This window comes from Mus caroli, unplaced genomic scaffold (assembly GCF_978045245.1).
Source record: "Mus caroli unplaced genomic scaffold, Mus_caroli_1 scaffold_5, whole genome shotgun sequence".
Taxonomy (NCBI): Eukaryota; Metazoa; Chordata; class Mammalia; order Rodentia; family Muridae; genus Mus; species Mus caroli.
Genome location: NW_028227260.1, coordinates 28,202,298 through 28,221,970, shown reverse-complemented (window position 1 = coordinate 28,221,970; position 19,673 = coordinate 28,202,298). Strand labels below are relative to the sequence as shown.

The window sequence follows — 19,673 nt, the reverse complement described above, 5'->3', positions numbered from 1 at the left end:
TATATATATATATATATATATATATATATATATATATATGACTCATGCCCATATAAAATACAGCTTTAAGTTTAAATACAATTATGTATTAGGAAATCAAATTAAACTATTAATTCCTCAACCAATGAAACAAAGCTAGCTGTAATCCTTAGATTTTTTTTTCTTTTGTTTCCCAAGCACTCTGTTGAGGCATTTGCCATTTTCAGCCTTTAGCCAATTCTCTCACAACTCTAGGCTTTCTTTCTTGATACATACATACATACATGCATACATACATATAACATATATATATACACATAACATACATGTATGTATATACATACATACATATAACACATATATAACATATATAATAATTATTATTATTACTATCCAAGACCAATAAATCCCATTCCTGTCTCTTTCATGTTTTCTATATTTACAGTTGTTTAGAGAATGAGCATAAAAGTTTGTTTTAACTTACTGTTTTTTTCCCTCAGAGAAAGAAAAAACATGAAGTTGGATAGAGAGGGATGTGGGAAGGATCTTGGAGCAGTTGTGGGAAAGTAAAGAATGTGATCAAAATATAATATATGAAAAAAGCCATCTCTTGAGTCACCTCCATGCAGCCTAGGCTTGCCGTGAGAGTCCAAGGTGACTCATTCTCTGGTGGACACTGGCATTGGCATGACCAAGGCTGACCTCATTAATAACTTGGGAACCATTGCTAAGTCTGGCACAAAGGCATTCATGGAGGCTCTCCAGGCTGGTGCAGACATCTCCATGATTGGGCAGTTTGGTGTAGGATTCTACTCGGCCTATCTAGTGGCAGAGAAAGTGGTTGTGATCACAAAGCACAACGATGATGAGCAGTATGCCTGGGAGCCGTCTGCTGGTGGACCCTTCACCGTCCATGCAGACCATCGTGAGCCCATTGACCCAAAGTGATCCTTCACCTCAAAGAAGATCAGACAGTACTTAGAGGAGAGGAGGGTCAAGGAAGTGGGGAAGAAACATTTGCAGTTCATAGGCTATCCCATCATCCTCTATTTGGAAAAGGAGAGGGAGAAGGAGATCAGTGATGATAAGGCAGAGGAAGAGAAAGGTGAGAAAGAGGAGGAAGATAAGGAGGATGAGGAGAAGCCTAAGATTGAAGATGTGGGATCTGATGAGGAAGATGACAGTGGCAAAGACAAGAAAAAGAAAACAAAGAAGATCAAGGAGAAGTACATTGACCAGGAGGAGCTGAACAAGAGAGCCTATCTGGACCAGAAATCCAGATGACATCACTCAAGAGGAGTATGGTGAATTCTATAAGAGCCTCAACAATGATTGGGAGGACCAGTTGGCACTTAAGCACTTCTCTGTAGAAGGTCAGTTGGAATTCAGGGCATTGCTCTTCATTCCCTGCTAGCTCCCTTTGACCTTTTTGAGAAGAAGAAGAACAACAACATCACATTGTATGTCTGCTGGGTGTTCATCATGGACAGCTGTAATGAGCTGATATCTGAGTCCCTCAATTTTATCCGTGGTGTGGTTGTCTCCGAGGACCTGCGCCTGAACATCTCCAAAGAATTGCTCCAGCAGAACAAGATCCTGAAAGTCATCCACAAAAATACTATGAAGAAGTGCCTTGAGCTCTTCTCTGAGTTGGCTGAAAACAAAGAGAACTACAAGAAGTTCTATGAGGCGTTCTCCAAGAATTTAAAGCTTGGAATTCATGAAGATTCCACTAACCGTCGCCGCCTCTCTGAGCTCCTTCTCTATCATACCTCTCAGTCTGGAGATGAGATGACTTCCCTGTCAGAGTATGGATCTCCCATGAAGGAGACACGGAAGTCCATCTACTATATCACTGGTGAGAGCAAAGAGCAAGTAGCCAACACTGCCTTTGTGGAGTGTGTGAGGAAGTGGGGCTTCGAGGTGGTGTAAATGACTAAGCCTAGTGATGAGGACTGTGTGCAGCAGCTCAAGGAGTTTGATGCGAAGAGTCTGGTCTTGGTGACTAAGGAGGGCCTGGAGCTATCAGAGAATGAGGAAGAGAAGAAGAAAATGGAGGAGAGCAAGGTAAAATTTGAGAATCTCTGCAAGCTCCTGAAAGAGATCTTGGAGAAGAAGGTTGAAAAAGTGACAATCTCCAATAGGTTTGTATCTTCCCCCCTGCTGCATTGTGACAAGCACCTATGGCTGGACAGCCAACATGGAATGGATCATGAAGGCCTGGGCACTGTGAGACAACTCTACGATGAGCTACATGATGGCCAAAAACACCTGGTGATCAACCCTGACCACCTGTACTGGCTAATTTTGTGTCAACTTGACACAGCTGGAGTTATCACAGAGAAAGGAGCTTCAGGTGAGGAAATGCCTCTATGAGCTCCAACTGTAAGGCATTTTCTCAATTAGTGATCAAGGGGGAAAGGCCCCTTGTGGGTGGTGCCATCTCTGGGCTGGTAGTCTTGGGTTCTATAAGAGAGTAGGCTGAGCAAGCCAGGGGAGGCAAGCCAGTAAAGAACATCCCTCCATGACCTCTGCATCAGCTCCTGCTTCCTGACCTGCTTGAGTTCCAGTCCTGACTTCCTTGGTGATGAGCAGCAGTATGGAAGTGTAAGCCAAATAAACCCTTTCCTCCCCAACTTGCTTCTTGGTCATGATGTGTGTGCAGGAATAGAAACCCTGACTAAGACACCACCCCATCGTGGAAACCCTGCAGCAGAAGGCTGAGGCAGACAAAAACGACAAAGCTGTCAAGAACCTGGTGGTGCTGCTGTTTGAAACTGCTTTGCTCTTCTCTGGTTTCTCACTTGAGGATCCCCAAACCCACTCCAACTGCATCTACTGCATGTTTAAACTAGGCTTGGGCACCGATGAAGATGAGGTCACTGCAGAGGGGCCCAGTGCTGCTGTTCCTGATGAGATTCCCCCACTGGAAGGTGATGAGGATGCCTCGCGCATGGAAGAAGTGGATTAGAGACTCCTGGAGGCCCTGCCCTCTGTATAGTACCCCTGTGGCTCCCCCAGCAGCCCTGACTGGCCTAACCCACCTGGCTCTCTGCTCATGTCTACAAGAACCTTCTATCCTGTTCTGTGCCTTAAGGCAAGAAGATCGCCTCCCACAGAATAGCAGGTTTGGGTGTTGTGTATTGTGCATTTTGTTTGCTTTATTTTGTTCTGAAATTAAAAGTATGCAAAATAAATTAAAAGAAAAAAGAAAAAAGCCATTGAATAAAACTACAGCTAATACCACCGCTAATGGTAATCATTTTTCCCTAACACAAGGAAAAATAAATGAAAATTTGATATCATCATTAGAAAACATAGACAAGAAAGTCTGATCAGTGCAATGGAATAAGAATAAAATTATAAAAGCTATGCAGACCAACATAATTTTCTTTTGGTTCACAGATTCCATGACACCTGACAGAAAAACTACTGGCCCATAAATGAGTTCATCTAGGATGCAAAATATAAGGGCCATACTTTAAACTTGTCTATATGTTATCCATCATATATAGTAGCTTAAAATGGAAAACTACATTTAACAATAAAATATTAAGTACTTTCTTTGTGACAAAGCTGATAAAATAATCATCAGACTTCATGCATGAATCTAAAGTATTTCTGAAAGTAATTATTTTAAATAAATCAAGAATTATGCTTTGTTCAGAAGATCAGAAATCTGGACATGAAGATGTCATTCTTTCCCTAATTGATGTAGATTACCATCTACTGCAAAAAAAAAAAAAAAAAAAAAAAAACCAAAAAACAAACCCTTCTGTAATGAGGGTTGAGTGAGTCCCTGATATATGGATACTGCAATATATCATTAGGAGTCATATGTGTCACATATAAGGACACAAGGCAAGTCTCAACAAATGTAGAAAAGCCAAAATAACATTGTGCATCTTATCAGAACACAATAGAGGCCAATGTAGCTAAAGGTGGACAGCAAAGAAGATATAAGTCTGTATTATTTTCCTTAAGAGTCTATATAATTTTAATACAAGTCTGAAGAAGAGTTCACAGTGTTAGGGAACTGTATTCCTTTCCCTATGCTTCAAAGATACCTGTATGCCTTAGCTAACAGCTTCTTATATCCCACTTTCAAATGCAGCAATGACCAATCAAGTAATTCTCATGTCACACTATTCTTCAGGCTTTTTCCCCTACTTATGTCTCACACAATAGACCAGAATAATCTTTCCCACTTCATAAATTGTTGCTATTTATCTTCAGTTCTTGCTCCGTTGCTACCAAGCCAATGCTTCATATCATTTATCTGGTGCCAACTGGGTTTATTGTGATTATCCATTCCATCCTGAATTTAGTTGTATAGAACTACTGCTACCACCACAAGATAAGGACAAAGTTGTTTGGTTTGCTTTGTTTGGACACTGTAGTTGAGGGCTGAGTCCTACAAAAACTACTCCCAGTTCAAACGCTAGCCATCAATGGAAGTAAAACAAAGTTATGCTTCTTCCTGGTCAACTACAAAGTCAAGGTATCACATAATCCTTTTTAAGGTTTAATGCTTCATTATGTGCTGTGCTGATACTTACCAATTTATTAGGAATGACACAAGTGAACAACCATGTGAAGAGTAGATAAGGCAAGGTCTTGGTGATAGGAGTGGTACAAAGTCTCTAACACTATCTTTGTGAAATCCAGACATTTCACCTTTGCAACACATTAATATGTCCAATACCAAGCTTCATTACACAGGCATGGTTGGTTAAATCTTTGGCCACACAATTATATTCAGTCTATAGCCTCTCCAACTTCTATGAAATGTTTCCTTTTAGCTCTAATCTTCTAATTATGTTGCTAGATTTTTTGGCAACCACCCTTTATCCTTAAACTTTGACTCTTTAATTAGCATAGCAAAGACAGTCCTATAACTCAGGGAATTCCAAGCCCAAATGAATTATTTATTATACCGTACTCTCTATGCCAGCAATAGTGGAAGATTTCATTTTCTCTGATGGCCTATAAAATAGCATCACATAAGAAACTGAATCACTTCCTGACGTGGTGAAGCCAGGCAGAGGAAATGCTTGTCTACATTTATTCTTTGATTTTCCTTAGACTGTATTAAGCCTTCAAAAATAGTCAGAAAAAAAAATGAGAGAGGACAAGAAACAGAGGAGGAAGATGAAAAAGAAGGTGAGAATGAGGAAGGAGAAAAAGGATGGGAATTCATGGGAAGGGAGGAAATTCTTAACATAGGACAAAAAAGGAATTAATGAGGCAACCACTTTAACATTATCTGAGAGACCATGGAACCATCATGGAGAATGGATTATGGCTAGAAGGATAAAAGGATGAATATGAGGCAAATAAAGCAAAGTGAGAGTTTGGTTTTAGGCAGAGATCTCATCTTAAGCAGTGTGATGGTTCAAATATGTTTGGTCCAGGGAGTGGCACTATTAAGAGGTGTGGCCTTGTTAGAATAAGTTTTTTTCCTTCTTGAAGTACATGTCACTGTGGGTATGGGTTTTAATATCCTCATCCTAGCTGCCTGGAAGCCAGTCTCCTCCTTGCGGCCTTCAGATGAAGATGTAGAACTGTCAGCTCCTCCTTCACCATGCCTGCCTGGATGCTACCATGTTCCCACCTTGATAATGGACTGAAACTGAACCTGTAATTCAGCCACAATTAAATGTTCTTCCTTAGCTGGGCGTGGTGGCACAGGCCTTTAATCCCAGCACTCGGGAGGCAGAGGCAGGCAGATTTCTGAGTTTGAGGCTAGCCTGGTCTACAAAGTGAGTTCCAGGACAGCCAGGGCTATACAAAGAAACTCTGTCTCGAAAAACCAAAAAAAAAAAAAAAAAAAGTTCCTTTAAGAGGTGCCTTTGTCATGTCTGTTTACAGCAATAAAACCCTAACTAAGACAAGCAGTAATGTGGTTAAATAGAACAGCAAGCCTCCTTGGTGTCAACTGCTTTCTTTCTTATTATACCTTCTTTCTGGTCCTTTTTTCTGTGGCTTTGATCTTCTTACCACACAGTTGTATTCAAAAGGAAGTGCTTCATAGTCTTTCAGAGAACTCCTTAATTTCAAGCCTTGAACTTTTGTCTTACATTCCTCCAGGTCAGTGCATATAGGTAAGCAACATATTCCTTGAGTATTTGCATATAGTTCTCCAGCTCAGATATTCAATCACTTCTCACAGAGAGTCAATTGTTATGTGTCAAATCCCTCTTTAAAACAATCCCTCCTCATTGAATTTCCATCAGTTCTTGTTACTATCTAACTTAAATTCTTTTCTTCCAGGCAAGTAATGTTATTTCCTGAGTTAACAAATATGACTTGTTCATACTTGTCCCCAAATGATTCCACATGCCAAGAGTCTCTTCTCTTCCCTTTCTATGCCTCTTTGAACATATCTCTGATGATAAATTAAACACATAAATAATGTTTAATTGTGCCATAAATAGTGCCCATAATAGTGACATTAAACAGTGCCCATGATAGTAAGCAAAATCAAGTAGCCCCTGTAGGCTAAAACAGGTAGAACTCTCTCATGCTGGCAAAGCCACCACAAATTGGGAGCTTTGGGGCCAGCTCTGATCCTGAAGTCCCTTGAGATCTCAAGAAAATAAGAACTTCTGCAGTATGGAACTCATGAGTCAAAGTCCAATGTTTTAAGTCTGTCCTGCAAAACACACACACACACACACACACACACACACACACAGAGTTTGACTAAAGTGGTCCCATTGGACTCACTGTATTCTTTTATACATCTTTCTGCTTTTCAGTTCCATAGCTCAAGATCTAGTACTCACCATCCTTTCCCTTTATCCTACCTTGAAGAAAGCAGAGTCCAACGATCACACATTATAGTATGAGCCACTGAGTCTAGCAGATGGCACAGAGTTGGATAAAACCTCTGCTACTTTAGTGGCTGTGTTATCTTAGGCACCTTAATATTATTATCTATAAAATAGACACTGAAGATTATTTGTATTAGGTAGCATGGTGATTATCTGTTAGTCCTCTGTAGATCCATCTTGTCCAGCAATTAACTAGCACTAGGTCCTTTCAGTGATGGAAGTATTGTGCATCCTAGGATGTGCTATTTATTTTGCAATTAAAAGGATATATTAGCAAATGGTGATGTCACTCAGAGAATTTGCCTGCCTAGCTTGTGCAAAGCCCTTAGATTAAATCCCAACACAAAAAAGTAAAATAAATTATGTTTAAAGTAGCTTCTAAAACTGAAAAAAATGTTTCAGAAAGAAAGAACGTTTTAACAGAAAGATGTTTCTCAGATTTCTGGAAGGAAGGTAGTCTACCATGGGTTTGTAAGGCTTGTGCATTTCTTCTGAGGCCAATGTTAATTTAATTATAATTGTTTTGTTTATAAAGAAAATATTGATATATTGAACATTTATTATGTATGTGCATTCTAAAAATGTTACATAAATTAATGATTTTATAATCCTAATTAATAAACTAATGTTATTAATAACTACAACTTAGCTACAACTTAATATGCATCATGAGCCAGACACTTTGATAAGTACTTTATTTATATTAACTAAGTCATGTAACATCCCTAAGCAGTAGGTACAGCCAGCATTGTTTCCCCAGGTTCTGCATCTATGGATTCAACCAAGTGTGGACTGAAATGATTTTTGATGAATAATATGCAACTGGATAGAATATGTCCATTTTTATTGTCATTATTCCCTAAACAATACAACATAATAAGTAATAACATTTGTATTATATTATTAATAACTGTTTTAAAGATAACTTTTAGATTATTTTTCAAGTTACAATATCAGTACATCATTTTCCTTGTTCCTTCCCTCCCTCCAGCAAATTAAATGAGAAATTCTGCGTATGTTCTAACGTATATAGGAACATGTGTATAGGTTGTATGCAAATACTCTACTATTCTAAATAAGGAAGTTGAACATTTGTAGATTGGGAGTTTTGCAAGGTTGCCTGGAACAAATCTCACTGAAGATACAGAGGAGTAATGGAACTATTGTTGGTTCAGTTTACAGATGAGAAAACTGCAGCTCTGAATGGTTAAGTAATTTTCTTCTGATCACACAGCTGATAAGTTGTTTGACTCCAATTTTCATTTTTGAGCCATGAAATTAGAATGCAGTCCTTATCATGGAAGTTTTAATCTAATAAAGTCTCCGAAAAAGTAATAAAACTACTCAAGTTCTCTTACTTATGGTGATTCATCTTACTTACAATGTCCGTTGATTCATTTCCACCTTACTATCTTTTCAAGTGATCAGTTGAGTGATATAAGACAAATTGCTTCATACCTTGAGTTCTCTATTTCCTCTCATAAGAGAAATGATATCACCTAATAAAATTATTAAAACTGTCATCCCTAGACTATACCAACCCAAGCCACTACTTAGCAGGCAGTCTATAAAACCAAATGTTAGTCTACCAGTCCTCTTATGTAAATCCACTAGAATCCCCTATACAGTGTTGCTGCTCTGGATCCTCACAACTTCCAGATGGGTCCCTATACATACCTGTGTCTTGGTTTCAGTGATGAACTTTTTGTCTGTCTTCCCACAGCTCTCTGAGACTCTTCTGTTCATCTGTACTCTTTTGATCTGGATCTTCAGTAAGTTCTAGGAAAAGGTTTGCATTTACCCTTTGCTTTTGCCTGTGTGGCAAAAACTATCCAATTACTTCTGGACAGCCAAGTTCTAGACCTATATCTGAACAATCCAGCCTGGATCTACTAGACTTATCCTAGAATGCGTCATACAACATGAATACTGTCCATTGTTGAGTTCACCTCAGGATTCTCTCAAATCAATAATGCACCCTAACACAATCATTGTAATGTCTATTTCTATCCCACAACATTTCTGCATTATTAAGCACCATCCCAAGCCCTAAAGATTGTGAGCACCTGGGAAGACAATTCAGATGGGAGACTCTACCCAGCTTTTTATCCCAAGTAAAAATCACCACTATTAGGCATTTACTTTATGCCTGTTACAGTGCTAAGTAGTTTATATATTACCTCAATGAAGCTGTCCAACAATAATTTATTAACTTTATTCTCTATCTGTGGTGATTGAGTTACATAAAGGTAAGGTAATGGTAGATATGGAGTCAGAATTCATTCTGTGTGCTTTAAATCCTCCAACTTTTCATCATTGCCCTAATGAAGAGGTTACAGATCTTGCTGTGACTATTAATAGCTAAAGAACAATTAACAGTGCTGCCTTTTATTTCCTATTAACCCTACTCACACAATAAGTAAGTGGCTTTTTCTGCCTTTGGCTAAGCCCAGACTTCCCATATCCCTCTCTCTGCCACCATGTCACCTGTGTGCTTGGAGAAAGAGGAGAGGTGGTGGCAGAAGCTGGTGAGGTGTCAGGGTACTTGTGGGAACCAGCCTTCTAATTCAAGAAAGCTCCTAAACAAGCCACAAATTCTTACTGAGAAAACTAGGGAATTTTCAAGCCCATGCCTTTATACTGAGCCAACTCACTCATACACTACATGGCAGGTGACCAACGAAAAAAATCCCCAACCCCAGGGCCTCATTGGACACAAATGTCCTAAACTCTTGAATTTCATTCCTGACCTCGCTATTCATTGACATTAACAATATCTCTATATTTGTTAAATTATTTTTATTTATGAAAATGTCTGTCTGTCCGTCTGTCCGTCTGTCTGTCTGTCTGTCTGTCTCTGTCTCTGTCTCTGTCTCTCTCTCTCTCTCTCTCTCTCTCTCTCTCTCTCTCTCTCTCTGTGTGTGTGTGTGTGTGTGTGTGTGTGTGAATGTAGGTACAAGTGTACTAAAGCACACCCATGGAGGTCAGAGGACAACTATTGGTTCTCTCCAGCCATCTTTTTGGATTTGGGGGGAATGAAGTCATCACACTTGGGAGCAAGCACCTCTGCGAAGCCATCTCATGGGTCTGCTGTTGACAGTTTTCTCTTCTGTATCCTACTCTATACCTTCATGGAACTGGCAAACCATTTCTGGTTCATAGCATTGCAGTCACCTCTTGGGCTTGCCACATTCAGCTTTTGCCTCTCTTAGCACTAAGAGCAAACCTTACCTGCTTATTCTGACAAATTAAAGATTCTGCCCCTAAATACTCTACTGAAAGAGTAGTTGGCTAATATTACCACTGTTTCAGCCTTCAGGGTAAGAGAGTAGGAAGCAGATAGACTCTGAGAAAAATACATAGCTAATGAACCATGTTTCTGTAAATTTTCCAAGTATACCTTCTCCCCAGGGTCCAGAGTTAATGGTTCCAGAAACCCCCTTGAATATCATAATGAATGTTAAGCCCTTCATTAAAAAGGCTATAAGATTTGCTACTGCATATCTTCCATAAGTTTTATAGTGCCTCAAGATTACTTGTAACAGCAAATATAATGTAAATGTTATATAAATAGATGGTATACTATGTTGTTTCAGGAATAATGACAAGAAAAACATTTGTCCCTGCTCAGTGCATACACAGTCATCATAAACCTAATTATCTGGCATGCACATCCAGTATGAGTTGAACAATGAATAAACAAGTGTGACAGAAACATAAAGGATCCGTGTCATGCTGGAAGGCTTGGTGTGCCTACATATCACTGCATTTAGCATTTAGGGACAGTCAGAATAGTGTTCAGCACCCAAAAAAACTTCAAGTTTGGAATGTTCACAAATTACTTTTTATTATTTGAGGGCTGAGACTGTGCCTAGAATCCACTTATTCTGGTTTGAATAGGAATGATTACCATACCATACAGGCTAATAGTGTGTGTGTGTGTGTGTGTGTGTGTGTGTGTGTGTGTGTGTGTGTGTGTGTGACTGTTGTCCGACTATCTGATATCTCACTCTTTCTGTGTGTGTGTGTGTGTGTGTTTCTGAGCATGTTTGTGTTGTCTGTGTGTGTGCGCGCATTGAGTTCTGAGGACTGAACCCAGGACCTGACACATGGTATGACTGTACTCTTATGCAGTCTACTAGCTGAATAACACTCTACACCCTCAGGTTTGTACTCTAAATCAGTTGTTCTCAACCTTACTGAGACTGTGACCCTTTTTTTTTCCAAAGATTTATTTATTGTTATATGTAAGTACACTGTAGCTGTTTTGAGACACACCAGAAGAGGGCATCAGATCTCATTATGGATGGTTGTGAGCCACCATGTGGTTGCTGGAATTTGAACTCAGGACCTTCGGAAGAGCAGTTAATGCTCTTAACCACTGAGTCATCTCTCCAGCCCTGTGACTATTTAACGCAGTTCCTCATGTTGTGGCGACCCATACCCATAAAATTATTTTCATTGCTACTACATAACTGTAATTTTGCTGGTGTTATGAATTATAATGTAAATATTTGATATACAGGCGATCTTATATGTGACTCCCCCAAAAGGATTACAACCAACAAAATAAGAGCTGTTGCTCTCAGTCAATGTTTGTGGGGTTTGATTGTTTGTTTTGTTTTTGTAGAAATGTGGTGTTGGTGTGGGTGGTGGTGGTCGTAGCACAGTGGTCTGTGACTTCTTTGGAAGGTAAGACCGAACTGGCAAAAGCGGATCAATAAATTCAGGTCTTTGAAGATTTATAGCTTGGCCTCTGTTTTTAGCATTATTCTCTGCCTCCTGTCTACTATGATGTAAGCATCTTCCTCCACATGCTTGTGCCACCAAGATGCAGATGACTACATCGTGACCATTAGGACAGATTGAAACCCTCTAAAATTTTAAGTAGAAAGAGGAATATCTTATCTTGTTTCTCTCTCTCTCTCTCTCTCTCTCTATATATATATATATATATATATATATTACATATTTTCCTCAATTACAATTCCAATGCTATCCCAAAAGTCTCCCCCCCTCCCGCCCCCCACTTCCCTACCCACCCATTCCCATTTTTTTTGGCCCTGGCGTTCCCCTGTACTGGGGCATATAAAGGTTGCATGTCCAGTGGGCCTCTCTCTCCAGTGATGGCCGACTAGGCCATCTTTTGATACATATGCAGCTAGAGCTCCGGGGTACTGGTTAGTTAATAATGTTGTTGCACCTACAGGGTTGCAGATCCCTTTAGCTCCTTGGGTACTTTCTCTAGCTCCTCCATTGGGGGCCCTGTGGTCCATCCTATAGCTGACTGTGAGCATCCACTTCTGTGTTTGCTAGGCCCCGGCACAGTCTCACAAGAGACAGCTATATCAGGGTCCTTGCAGCAAACTCTTGCTAGTGTATGAAGAGCTCTTAAGATTAATGGATGGACTAATATTAAACAATGGTAAAAATGACTTAAAATTTAGTTTATTTTTTATTTTTTTTATGGTTGGTTTTAGAATTAGAGGATACATATGCAGCTAGAGTCAAGAGCTCCGGGGTACTGGTTAGTTTATAATGTTGTTCCACATATAGGGTAATAAAAAATATTTTAGAAAATGGAGAAGAGCCTGAGGAAAAGGAGGTCTAATGGCATGCCCAAAGTGGGATCCAGCTCAAGGGGAGGTCCCAAGGCCTGACACTATTACTGAGTCTATGGTGTGCTCACAAAATGGGACCTATCATGACTGCCCTCCAGAAGACCCAACAAGCAGCTGAAAGACTCAGATGCAGATATTTGCACTCAACCAATGGACAGAAGCAGCTGACCCCTGTGCTTGAATTATAGAAAGCTGGAAGAAGCTGAGGAAGAATGTGACCTGTAGGAAGACCAGCAGTCTCAACTAACTTGGACCCCTGAGATCTCTCAGACGCTGGCCCACCAACCAGGCAGCATATGCCAGCTGATAGGAGGCCCCCAACACATACACAGCAGAGGACTGCTGAGTCTGTGTTCAGTCAAAGAATAAGCACCTAACCCTCAAGAGACTGGAGGCCCCAGGGATTGGGGAGGTCTGGAGGGTGGGGGAGGGGTGGGTACATCCTCATGGAAATTGGGAGGGGTGGAGGGAGGAGGTATGGGATGTGAAACAGTCAGAGGGTGGACCAGAAGGGGGATAAAATCTGGACTGTAAAAGATTTTTAAAAAGAGAGAGAGAGAGAGAACACTAACCTAGAAGGGTATTGGCTAACAGTCTTCTTTAGGTTATGCTCTTTCCAGTTTCAAATTTTCCGGAAAGGACAAACGCCTTAGGGGAAAAAAGCCTGCATGTTATGATTAGATTTGTGTGTATGTGTATAGGTCTGCACACGGTTTGGCACCGTGAGCGCCCATATATGCATGTACGGCAGCTGGAGGTCTACACTAGGTGTCTCTTCCTCAATTGCTTTCCACCTTATTTTTAAGACAGTGTCTCTCGCTGAACTGATGCTCACCATTCTTGCTTCACTGACTACTCAACAATCCTCTGGGATCTGTTGGTCTCCACACACTTCCTATTCAGGTAGTGCTAAGGCTACTGGCATGTGCCGCCACACCTGCCTTTTACTTAGGTGCTAGAGAACACTTTACCCACTTGGCCATCTGCCTAGCCCATTTATGTAGTTTTAACACTCGCTGGAGTGCACATGATGTACTGTTCAATTCTATCAACTTTGGCATTTCCCAACTAGGCACTTGTTATCTGTGTATCTATTGATTGTGTATCTACTGGCTCTCACAGAACAAGAGCCCAGGAGTCCAGGAAATGTGTCTTTGTGTTTGTTGGAAAATGTGATGAAAGATGAATGGAGGGGAAAGCTGTCTTCTGATGGGGACAACCCAGGCAGCTCACCAGCCTGTTGAGTTTGTTTAGGTAGATAGGACTCAGACACCAGCATACCTGTGCCTCTTGGAAGACAAAGACCCACCTGATTAGATTCTCTGGAAGTCAAAGTGATAGAGCACAGCAGGAGAAGTGGTTTTTAGGAGACTGCTAAGCCAAGTTTGGCAGACTGGACTTAGGGAAACTCTAGGGTGTGTGTTCAAGCCAAACATGAAAAACACTGCCTAATCCCCAGGACCTTGGCTAGCAGAACATCTTAAAAGCAGGCCTGTCAAATTGAACATTATACTATTTATAATTACAAGATTTTTTTTAAAAGGAAGAGTGGCAAAAAAGGAAAGAAAAAGAAAAACCCAGGAGCATAATTAAAAGCTGGCTAGCAACATCTTGGATACAGTGTTGTTAATGCTAATGCTTGCTTCTATAAACCAAAGGATGCAAGGTTTTTGAAAAAAAATGTTTTCAAGAAAATGAATGTGCAAACAGAACTATTGTATGACTTAGTATTTCAATAAAATGAAAAAGATACTTGTATTTAAAGAGATTTATGCCACAGAGACACACCAGACATGTGGTGTTGCAGGATCTTAATTGTGAACATGTGAAAAATATTAATAGCATTAGCATTCTTTCAGTTCTGTAGGGAGATCTTAGAAATACAATTTACTTGGGGAATGGGATTTTTCTATGCGATGATTAACTACTTCTTTCACCCTCACAATTCTTGCTTGTTATAAATTGACAATCTTTAGGGTAGTAATAAAAGTTAGTGTAAAGTTCTCAAGAATACAGAATTTCCATTTTTGCTATTGTAACTACAACGATGAGAAATTATTCCAATATTCATACAAGAGTTACAGTGTAGGCATAATGGTCGATTCCATTTCTCGCTATAGAATCTCTCAAAGAAAAAGTTCACCTTTTGGTGTTTCTAATATTCTATAGGTCAACTAGCATTTAATATATTCCAATTTGAAAAAGTTCTCTTTAGGTATATATTGGCTATAACCAAAATGCAGTGTAATTTGGGGGTCGTGTGTGTGTGTGTGTGTGTGTGTGTGTGTTTTCCTAGCCCTTTCCTCCAAGGCATCCATATGAATGAAAGGAAACTTAGCAACAGTCTTCAAATATATAACTTCATTCTCTTGTTCAGCTCAGCTCAGTAAGCATAAGCAATGTTGTCCATTGCCTTATGTAAAATGCAAATTGCCAATGTAGACGACAAAGACCACTGCATTTCCTGGAGAACTTTCAGAAGGTCCTTCTACTCTTCGCTCTCATGAATTAACTCCTATCACCATTGTGTCACCTCTCCAGCTCACAAGCCTCTGCTTTTTCCAGGAGTGCCGACAAGCTCTCTGACCTCTTACTTACTGGTCTTGCCAGCTCTGAGTTTCAGTAGCAGCTGATCTCCTGAGTGAAGGAAGCCAATCAAGCATAGACTACCTTTGAGGCTCAGGGATAATGTTGGCTTTTGAAACATCTATGGAAAAGGGTTCTCCCCGCCCCCCCCCCCAGATTACTTCAATTTCTAGGAGAAGTTAGAAGCCACAAGTTCTGTGACCCACACCCTCTTTCCAGGACCCTTTGGGTAAAAACAAAGACATCATGAGGACTTCTATGCTCCAATAATCCACAAGAAGTTGTACATGGCATGAACAGGTCAACCCACCCACCAGCCTCATATGCAATCAGGACAAAAGTCCAATTTCTTTCACTCCCAACTCACAACCATCCCTACCTTTTTCATACTTACCCAAATTGGTACAGTAGGAGAACTGAGTGCCAAGTGTGACTTCCAGCTCTATTTAACACCACCAAAGGACCTCTGAAGTCCGTATAGTAAACGTTATGCTTTTATTCTTTCAGCCTAGGGTTATAGAGCCTGTACTAAAATTAATGGTGTGGACAAGGAAAACACTGTTGGGTAAGGTGTGAGTTCCTCTAATCCACCATCTCCTGTGTTGGTATGGGGTGTTGAAACCTTATGCTTAGTGAGGGGAATCACCAGAGGTGATAAAAGGGAACATTATAGATATCAAGGAGGAGACAAATTCTCACATGTCACCCAGAGCCTACAAATTGTTCCTTCCAGTCCAACTCAATGTTCAAGTCAGTGACAGCTGCCAGAGCTCCCTGTGCAACTCTGGAAAAATAACATAGAAGATGCAGATATTTACAATCCATGGATGAGCTGATCATTGGCATCACTCATGAAAGCCTTTTACTGATATGTGATTTGATTCTGTGAATATGATGTCTTTTGACAGCCTCATGGGTCATGAGAGACACCAACTATGATGACAATGGGGGAGAGGCAAAGACAAAGTAAAGAGGACCTTTACCATCTCAGAAACCCGAGCATGGAAGAAGTTAGAGAGAAGCAAGAAATCCTAGGTGAATATGCAGCAAGCAGGAATAGAATCAAGCACTACGTTTTTACAAGGGCCATAAACAAGGGCTTTAGATGCTGCACATCTCACTTACTATATTTCTTCCACCTCTCCCCAATGACACTCAAAGAACATTTATTCTTTTTCTCTGTCTCAACTCTCTATATATATCCATCGACATTGCACCAAAGCCACACATCTACAAATATAAATACTTGTCTCATGCTTTCTTGCTTAAAGTTGCCATCTACCTTCCTGCATCTGCCAAGGATGCTGCTTTGCAAGGTGGCTTCCTTTGTTGCCAAATCTCTTGTTGTTATGCTACTTTAAGTACTCAGATCAGCCTGTTATCTGAGGTGATCTGGGGGGGCACAAAGTACCCCCCTTTTCCAAGATGCTCCTCTGAGTACTGATATCCTCCTGACTGTCCTTTCAGCACAACTGTCCTCTTTACCTCAGCTGCCCTTGATTCAGCATCCTACTCAAGATTTTTCTGTAACATTTGATTGTGTTGATCAAGTAGTTGATTTCCCTTTTACTGAAAAGATGACTCTTTAAGAATGACCATCTAGCCGGGCGTGGTGGCACACGCCTTTAATTCCAGCACTTGGGAGGCAGAGGCAGAGGCAGGTGGATTTCTGAGTTCGAGGCCAGCCTGGTCTACAAAGTGAGTTCCAGGACAGCCAGGGCTATACACAGAAGCCCTGTCTCAAAAAACCAAAAAAACAAAAAAACAAAAAAAAAAAAGAAAGAAAGAAAAAAAAAAAGAATGACCATCTAGAGACTGCCCCACCTGGGGATCCATCTCATAAACAACCACCAAACCCAGACAGTATTGCAGATGCCAACAAGAGCTTGTTGAGAGGAACCTGATATAGCTGTCTCATGAGAGGTTCTGCCAGTGTCTGACAAATACAAAAGTGGATGCTCACAGACATCCATTAGATGGAGTACAAGGTCCCCAATGAATGAGCTAGAGAAAGTACCCAAGGAGCTGAAGGGGTTTGAAACCCCCTAGGAGGAACAACAATATGAACTAACCAGTACCCACAGAGCTCCCAGGGACTAAACCACCAACCAAAGAAAACACATGGTGGGACTTGTGGCTCTAGTTGCATATGTAGCAGAGGATGGCCTAGTCCATCATCAATGGGAGGAGAGACCCTTGGTCCTGTAAAGGTTCTATGCCAGGCCAGGAAGTGAGAGAGTGGGCTGGTGAGCAGGGGGATGAGGGAGGAGATTCAGGGTTTTCTGAAGGGAAACCAGGAAAGGGGGATAACATTTGAAATGTAAATAAAGAAAATATCTAATAAAAATAAATTAAAAAAAAAAGAAAAATTTTTATTCAAAAAAAGATGACTCTTTAAGAGCTGTTAAAAGTACTTAGTGGCCACTATTCTTTCACATCTTTGCATCTGCATAGGGGCAAACCCAAGGGAATAGCCCTCAAAAGATAGAACAGCAAGCACACCTATACACAAGAAAAATGTAGAGACGAGAGATCTGTCTATTCTTCTTTTGAAAAGGCGATCGTAGGGATGAGGATAGTACTGGTGGGTCCCCAGGGATATTTGCCAAAGTACAAAGGCTGCTTTCTTATTTATCAAATTGGTTGGAATAAAGGAGCACCAGAGACACTGTAGTGATTTTAACTTTCTGTCTTATTGTTAAAATTCTCCAGAGCTCTTACCTTTAGAAGATCCATACAATGACTTTCTTGGGTCATGGTATTTGTTCAAATGAACAAATTCTCTGAAACTTATATTAACCATAATGCCAACAAAAAAACGATACTCTTTTGAACCCTGGAATACTCCCAAGAATCATGCATAACACATGGTTGCTTCCAAGCTGCTAGGTTTTGAATAGGGCACAGAATTTCTTTGTTGGAATCGGTTACCAACTCTAGTGTTGAGTAGGTAGGGAACTAGTAGGTAGGTGGGAAAGTGATTCTGTCAGTTAACCTCACAAATGGATCTCTGCCTTGTAAGAGGTTCAGGAAAATTCTTAAAAACAGTGTCCACATTTTAATAAATTCTATGAATAATTTGAATGCATGCCAAATTTGAGAAACACTGTGGTGCTATGGCTTGTAAATTGTTGTCTTCACCAGAATTGATACTGACATTAAATCTCTGATGCAACAGTATTGGTAGAGGTGGCCTTTGGGAGGGGGCTTGGTGAAGGCAGGTAATGGCAATTGGTGTCCTAAGGGGGTTCAGTAAAAGAAGGATGGATGCACATTATCAATAGACATTGTATTCATGTATGAGTATAGTACAATGAATCCTATTAATGTGTAAAATTATTGTGTGTTAGTAAAAAATATTTTAAGAGGGTTAATGAAGAAAAGTCATTGTTGTTTTGCCATTCACCTTCTGCAATGTAAGGACACAGCATTCTTCTACTTCAGAGAATGTAGTGATAAGGCAGATATTGGAATTGGAGACAAGGCCTATTTTTGAAACCAAAATCTGTTAACACATTAGCCTAGAATTGTGAGCAATACATTTTTATTATATGTAAATTTAATAATTTCAGGTATGTTTTAGAGTAGTATAAATGGACCAGGACATAATTTGTTGCCAGCAAAGTAGAGGTATTACTATAAGAAATAGAGTTGGACCTTTATATCTGTGGAGTCTGCATCCATGAATTCAACTAAATGTAAACCAAAAATACTTCAGAATACCTAGCTGCTCTAAGCTGCTTGCTGTGACCCCCTGCCCAGCTCCATTGCCTGTATACTTCTCCACTTGCCTTCAGCAGGCACACAACACCAGGAATATCCATGTTAGACCCCTTTCCATACCCATTTCCTCCTGAGCTACTTGCAATCCACACACACCCAGCTCCATTGTCCAGCCGTAGAAGGCCTGCTATAACCAGGAACACTAAGGTTAGGTCTGCCTTCCCAATACCTGCTACACAATGAACATTTATGGACAACTAGATAGCTAAAACCCAGCTTAAGCACACAATCAACAAAAGCCAGGGTGGCATGGCACAGCCATCCTACTACAGCAAGCCCTGGATATCCTAACACAAATGGAGCAAAAGAAAATGACCGTAAATCCAATTTTATTAAGATGCTAGAGTCCTTTAAAGAGAAAATGAATGAATCCCTTAAAGAAAATACAGGAAAATACAATTAAACAGGTGAAGAAAATGAATAAAACTGTTCAAGACCTGAAAACAAAAATAGAAGCAATAAAGAAAATACAAACTAAGGAAATCCTAGAGATGGAAAATGCAGGGAAGAGGACAGAAACGAGGCATAAGCAGGACATCGAAGAGAGAATTTCAGGCAGAGAAGATGCAATAGAAGAAGTTGATACACCAGTCAAAAATTGTAAAATCTAAAAAAATTCCTGGCTGAAAACATTCCAGGAAATCTGGGATGCTATGACAAGGCCTAACCTAAAAATAATAGGAATTGAAGATGAAGAGTCCCAGCTCCCAGGACCAGAAAATATTTTCAATCATAGAAGAAAAATTTCCCAGTCTAGAGAAAGAGATGCTTTATAAACATACAAGAAGCTTATAGAACAGCAATTAAATTGAACCAGAAAAGAAAATCCTCCTGCCACATAATAAACAAAACACTAAATCTACAAAAC

At 40.1% G+C, this 19,673-nt stretch overlaps 1 pseudogene; it reads left to right on the top strand.

Annotated features, from left to right (window-relative positions):
* Positions 1-653: 653 nt before the first annotated feature.
* LOC110286611 (heat shock protein HSP 90-beta-like) lies at positions 654-2,950 on the top strand (annotated as a pseudogene).
* Positions 2,951-19,673: the final 16,723 nt, after the last annotated feature.